The sequence below is a fragment of the Artibeus jamaicensis genome, unplaced genomic scaffold (assembly GCF_021234435.1).
Source record: "Artibeus jamaicensis isolate MK-2021 breed Jamaican fruit bat unplaced genomic scaffold, CSHL_Jam_final scaffold_1019, whole genome shotgun sequence".
Lineage (NCBI taxonomy): Eukaryota > Metazoa > Chordata > Mammalia > Chiroptera > Phyllostomidae > Artibeus > Artibeus jamaicensis.
In genome coordinates this window covers 8,422,374-8,428,500 of record NW_026522025.1, presented here as the reverse complement: position 1 = coordinate 8,428,500, position 6,127 = coordinate 8,422,374, and the positions used below count along the sequence as shown (strand labels likewise).

The window sequence follows — 6,127 nt, the reverse complement described above, 5'->3', positions numbered from 1 at the left end:
TTAGTTAAATTTGATAGCCTTACAGATATTGTTGTTGACTTTTAAATTAGGTTAAACTTTTGAACAGGCAATCATTTACATGGTTGAAAGTCAAAGTGATATTAAAATGTACCTAGAGAAGTTTCATTTCCATTCCTGCCTCTGGCTATCCAGTCTTCCCTACCTCGGTAAGTCACTATTTTGATTAGTCCTCCAGAATTTTTTATGAAAATATATACATATGTGCATATATATGTACCCATATAGTCTTATTTTCGTACTTACACCAAAAATATCATTATATACATAGGCTGCACCTAGCATTGTTTCCTTGAAACTATTTCCTGGACACTATTCCATATCATTTTATAGAGAACTTCATCTTTGTTACAGTGCTTTGTATTGCTTCTTAGGGACATACTATATAGTTGATTTAATCAACCACCTATTCATAAACAGGGACAGAGACCCACCAGGCACACCCACTGAGGGGCACAAAACTGTGCCTGGTCTCCCTGGCGCTGAGGTCAGGCTGGGCCTGTGCACCCGCTGAATCAGCACTTCCCTAGCAGACGGGGGCTCCTGAGAGCTGCTCTTCATTTGTTTATGTTTACTTTTCAGACAAGAAATTTAGTCCATAACATAGGCAACAGGAAAACTAAAATCACAAAAGAAAAATCAATTTATTTGCCAAAATGAACTTGTTCTCCAATCTGAAATCCAGGGCGGGTCGGGGCGGGGTGGGGCTGCAGGCCTGGCTCCAGGACTCTGGCCTTCTTCTGCTTGACCTCTGTGCCTGTTCACATTCAATCAGATTCTCCCTCCGAACTTCGCATGAAGCTGCCTATGGATGTGCTGCCCTTTCTCCTTTCCAAACGAGGTTCGGTCGTCTGTCTCCACACCACTACACAGCAGAGGGTGACACCACCTATTAAGTCTGTGAGTCCTGTCTCAGTGTCTGCAGGGCTGACCTCAGCACCAGCGTGGCACAGAGCCCGAGGTGGCCTCCAGGGTGCGCTCTCATAGCCCGAGCTCACCCTCAGCACATCTTGTCCTGGATTCTGCCACCTTCCCTGTCCTTTAGTGGGAAGCTCTGGTTTCTCTCAGAAGCTCTTCATGCACTGCGTGGACCCTTCACAGAACTGGGTGGTTTTCAGGGCTAACTGGCAAGAGGAAAAAAGAGAGAGAAAATAAGCAGGATTCCCCAAATTGTGAAGCACAAAGCCCATTTTCTGAGGTCCTTGCCAGAGACAGGGTTTTCCTTTGCATTTCAGGAGCTTCTTCCCTGGCCATGGCTGCACCTTGAGGGCAGCAGCAGGGCCAGGAGAGGAGGAGGGGGAAGGGTGCCCAGCCAGCCCCCACTGTGGCTCTGACAGGCTCCTGTCCAGTCCTTTCTGCGTCCTTCCCACCCTGCTCATGGAGCAGTGCTGACACTCACCTCCTTCAGGACAGAGCTTAGATGCAGGCGGGGACCCACCAGGTCACTGCCATGCTGGTCACTCGTCCAGTCCTGACTTCCATCCCCAGTCTGCACAGCTGCTGCTTCGCTCTAGAATCCATGGACACCGGCTTCTCTGTTCTGTCCCGAGCTCTTGGTTGTCATCAGTGAGGGGGCGGCTGGCTCTGGACGTGCTCCATGCTGGTGGCTTCAGAACGATGTGGTCTCTTTAAAGGAACACAGGGGAGGAAGAGAATGAGTGGACAGCAGGTTGACTTTCTGCTGTGCACAAATCAGGGTGTTGTCTTTACTCACAGTCCTCTGAAGTGCTGTGTTGATTGGCAGGATGCACTTCTATTTTCTTCTCCTCTGGTTGCTCTTCCTGAAGAGGGTGCATGGAGTTGGCTGCACACGCACCTGGACCGGAAGGTGGGCGTGCCGTCCCTGTGCCCAGACGCACCCTGTTCGTGCTGCTCTGTGTCTGAGCCCCTCTCACCAGGCCGTTCAGGTCTGGACAGAGGCGGGACCAGCCATCGTGGCTCCTCCCAGGCCTTCCCGACACCACCTGTCCGTCTGTCCTGCACACCACTGGTCTGTGCTCCTTGCCAGCTGAATTTGGAGGGACAGGAAGCCTCCGGGGCACTTGGAGGAACCACACAGCAGAGAAGCCCTGGGTCCCTGAGTCCCTGTGTGGAGAGGATGAGCCCTGGTGGCTCCCTGGCCCACATCGTGGAACACAAGGACCAAGTAGATTTCACCGAGCTCAAATGCTGAAAAGTTAGTTAGGACAACTTACCGTTATGACTTTCATGGGCAGAGTCTCTGATGGGCAATTCGACTCTCCCTGGCTTGACTGCTGAGTAAGTGTCAGACTTTTGATGAGTCACTTTGTGTCCCTCATCTTCATTTAGCCCCCGGCTGAATGGGGTGTGTCGATTCCACCCACCAGCATTGCTTGTCCCTCTTCTCTGCCACGTTGGAAGATAAATCGAAGCCACCTGTGGAAGGAGAGCGCCTATGAAGATGAGGTATCATCATTACCTCATTCTGAGCACCCTTCTGCCAAGTACATAGAGGAAAATTATTAATCACCCCTTACCTGGACAGTGTAAGTATCGCGTCTGCAGCTGTGATCTGCCGATGATTAAAAAGCACTCATTCCACCGACGGTGCCGCCAGATCATCGCACATCCTTGAGGAGCATCACTCACAGGCACTGCTCCTTGACATCCTTCACGACCCAGCCGAGGTGCCCAGAAGGTCTTTAATGTACTCAGTAAAGTTTACTCCTAGGGTATTTTTTTTTTTTTTGATGCAGCTGTAAATGGGATTGTTCTCTTAAGTAAGAGAACCACCCTTTTGGTGGTTCGTTCTTGGTGCATTGAAAATGCAGCTGATTTCTGGGTGTTTATTTTGTGTCCTGCTACTTTACCGGATTCATGTCAGTTCTAGGAGCATTTGGTGGAACCTTGAGGGTCTCTGTGTACAGAACCTGCAAATAGTGACAGTGTCACTTCCTCCTTTGCGATGTGGACGCCCTTGTCCCCTTGTCCGGCTGCTGCCACGAGGACCCCAGCGCTGTGTTGGATGAGGGTGGTGAGTGCAGGCATCCCTGCCTTGCCCCCAGTCTTAAGGGAGACGCTTTCAGCTGTTTCCTGTTGAGTATGATGTTGGCCATGAGGTTGTCCTAAGTGGCCTTTGTGTTGACGTGTGTCCCCTTCATCCCCGTTGCTGCGAGTTCTTTGTCACAAGTGCTCAATTTTATCAAATGCTCTTCCTTCATCTGTTGATATGATTAGGTGATTTTCACCCTTCATTTTGTTCATATGGTGTATCACAGTTATTGATTTGTGGATATCACACCAACCTTGCATCCTTGGACTGCAAGGAGCTTTGTTAAGTCCACTTGATTGTGGTGTAGAATCTTATACATGTTGCTGGATCTGGTTGGCTCAAATTTTGCTGAGAATTTGAGCGTCTGTGCTCATCAGGGATATTGCCTATAATTTTCTTTCTTTGTCGTGTCTTTATCTGGTTTTGGAATTAGCACAATGCTAGCCTTGTAAAAGCAGCTTGGGAGTCTTCCCTCCTCTGGAGTTTCTTGGAATAGTTTGAGAAAGACAGGTGTTAGCTCAAAGACTTCTTTGAGTGTTTGGTAGAATTCACCTGTGAAGCCATCTGGTTCAGGACTTTTGCTTCTTGTTACTACTTCAATTTTATTCATTGGTCTATTGAGTTGGTCTATTCAGAATTTCCTCTTCTTCCCGATTCCGTTGGAAAGGTGGTGTGTTTACAGGACTTAACCCATTTTGTCCAGATTATCCACTGTGTTGGCTTGTAGTTGTTTGTACTGTTTCTTTATATGGCTTTGTATTTCTGTGGAGTCGGTTGTTACTTCTCTTTCATGTCTGATTTTATTTGGGTTCTGTGTTTTTTTTTCTTTTTCTTTTAAGTGATTTAGATAGAGAGAAGGGAGAGAGAGAGAGAAACATCAATCTGTTGTTCCACGTATTGATGCATTCATTAGTTGCTTCTGGTATGTGCCCTGAACAGGGATGAGACCTGCAACCTTGGCATATTGGCACGACACTCTAACCAACTGAGCTCCCAGCCAAGGCAAGTCTCCTTCAGTGTTAAATGACAGCCTTGCTGGGTGGAGTAGTCTTGGTTGGAGGTCCTTGCTTTTCATCCCTTGGACTATTATGGGCCAACCCTTCTTGCCTGAAACGTCTGCTGAGAAATCAGCTGACAGACTTACAGGAGCCGCCCTGTAGGTAGGGCTGTGTCTCTTGCTGCTCTTAAGATTCTCTGTGTCTTTAATGTTTGTTCCCTTAAATATGATGTGTCTTGGTGGGAGCCTCTTTGGGTTCACTTGTTTGGGACTCTCTGTGCTTTTGGCCTTGTGTATCTTTTTCCTTCTCCAGATTAGGGGAGTTTAAAAAATATATTTTCTGTACTTATTTTAAGAGCAAGAGGAAGGGAGAGAGGAAAAGAAGAGGAGAAACATCGATGTGCAAGAGATACATCCATCAGTTGCCTGTTGCATGTCCCCAACAGTGGACCTGGCCCCAACCCAGGCATGTGCCTTGACTGGGAATTGAACCAGTGACCTTTGGGTCCACAGGCTGGCACTGAGTCCACTGAGCCAAACCAGCCAGGGCTTTTTTTTTTCCTTACCTGAAGACATGCTTACAGAGAAGAACGGGGAGAGAAGAACATGGATCGGTTGCCTCCTGTGTGAGCCCCAACTGGGGACCCAACCCATCAGCTTTGTGGAAGACCCTCCAACGAACTGGCCCACCCGGCCAGAGCCTGGGTAGGGAAGTGTGTAGTCATGATCACCTCCAATAGGTGATCTGTCCCGTCTCTTCCTCTTCCTTCCCTGGTGCTGCTGTGATGTGGGTGTTGTTACACCTCATGTCGTCCCACAGGTCTCTTCAACTGTTTTCATTTTTAAATATTTTTCTCTGTTCTGGTTGTGTTTCCTGCCATCTTGACTTCCAAATAGCTGGTTTGATCCTCTCCTTCATCCAACCACTTATTCCTTCTACTATATTCATTTCAGATGTTATGTCCTTCACTTCTAACTTATTTTTTTTACTGCTTCTCTGTCCTTTTTCATGCTTACTATCTCTTCGTTTCAGTCCTCACTAATTGCGTCCGCTCTTCCCGTCAGTTTTGGGAGTATCCTTGGGCTCTGTGGCTGTGGACTCTCTCTGGTTGAGTTCCGGCGTGCACTGCATTTGGCTGTTTCTCTGGAGATTCCTTCTGTTTTCCACTTGGGGCTGCTGCTCTGTGTCCCCGCTTTGGCCGCCTCTCTGTGTTTGTTTCTGTGTATTAGGTAGATCTGCCACGATCCCCAGTGTTGGCAGGGCGGCCTCATGGTGTGGGTGTCCCGTGGGACCCAGTGGTACAGTCTCCTGATCGCCTGAGTCGGGTGCTCCAGGAACGTCCCTTGTGTGGGTCCTGAGGGCCCTGAGTCAGTCCAAGACTGTGCTGGGAGGCCAAGGTCACTGGGGCAGGACAGCTGGGAGCCGGGAGTGGGGAGGTGCGGGCGTGTCCCCTTTTCGTGTCTCTGCACTTCCGACCGGCCTCCCTGTGGCGGCCTCTTGAAATCCTTGGTTATAAGACTTCTCTTCAGCTGGTCTTCAGTTGGTTGTTCTGGTCTGGCTTGTTTAATTGTAACTGCATTTTGGTCCTGAAAGGAGGCAAGCGTGATATGCAATTGCTCCTCTGCCATATTGGATCTCTCGAGATGTCCTTCCTTTAAGGAGGAATAATATTCTGTTTTATCCATCGGCCACGTTGAATTTACTCATTCACCTGTCAGTGGAACCCTTGAGTTGCGTCCACGTTTTCGCCACTGTGGGAAACGCCGTTGTGAACAAGGCCGTGCACGCATCTCTTCCAGATGCGCCTTCAGTTCTTTAGTTCTGGGGTTTTCATTGTGTTGCGGGGGAACCTCCATGCTGTTCCTCACAGCAGCTGCAGCAGTGAAGGATGTGAGGCCCGGGCTGGCTTTCTCTGCCAGAGTGGAATTAAAAAGTCCAAGTAGGCCACATGCCCGCACTTCAGGAGTCCAGGCCCCGCAGTCCCGTGAGAGCAGCCATGTGGAAGGGCTCTGCAGAGGGTCCCTGGGTTCTCAGAGGCCAGGGAGCTGCTTCCAGCTGCGGGTGAATCCTGGGTCCTTGGGATGTGGTGGTGGGACGA

The 6,127-nt window shown here is 49.2% G+C and overlaps 1 long non-coding RNA gene across 2 annotated transcripts in view; it reads left to right on the top strand.

Annotated features, from left to right (window-relative positions):
• The first annotated feature begins 2,308 nt into the window (after nt 1-2,308).
• The window catches only part of LOC128625869 (uncharacterized), a 29,200-nt gene continuing 25,381 nt past the window's right edge, over nt 2,309-6,127 (top strand). The window contains exon 1 of one of the 2 annotated variants that reach the window (XR_008389714.1): nt 2,309-2,666. This is a non-coding gene — a long non-coding RNA (uncharacterized LOC128625869). The remainder of the gene's footprint in view (nt 2,667-6,127) is intronic. The other variant, XR_008389715.1, reaches the window with a different exon arrangement.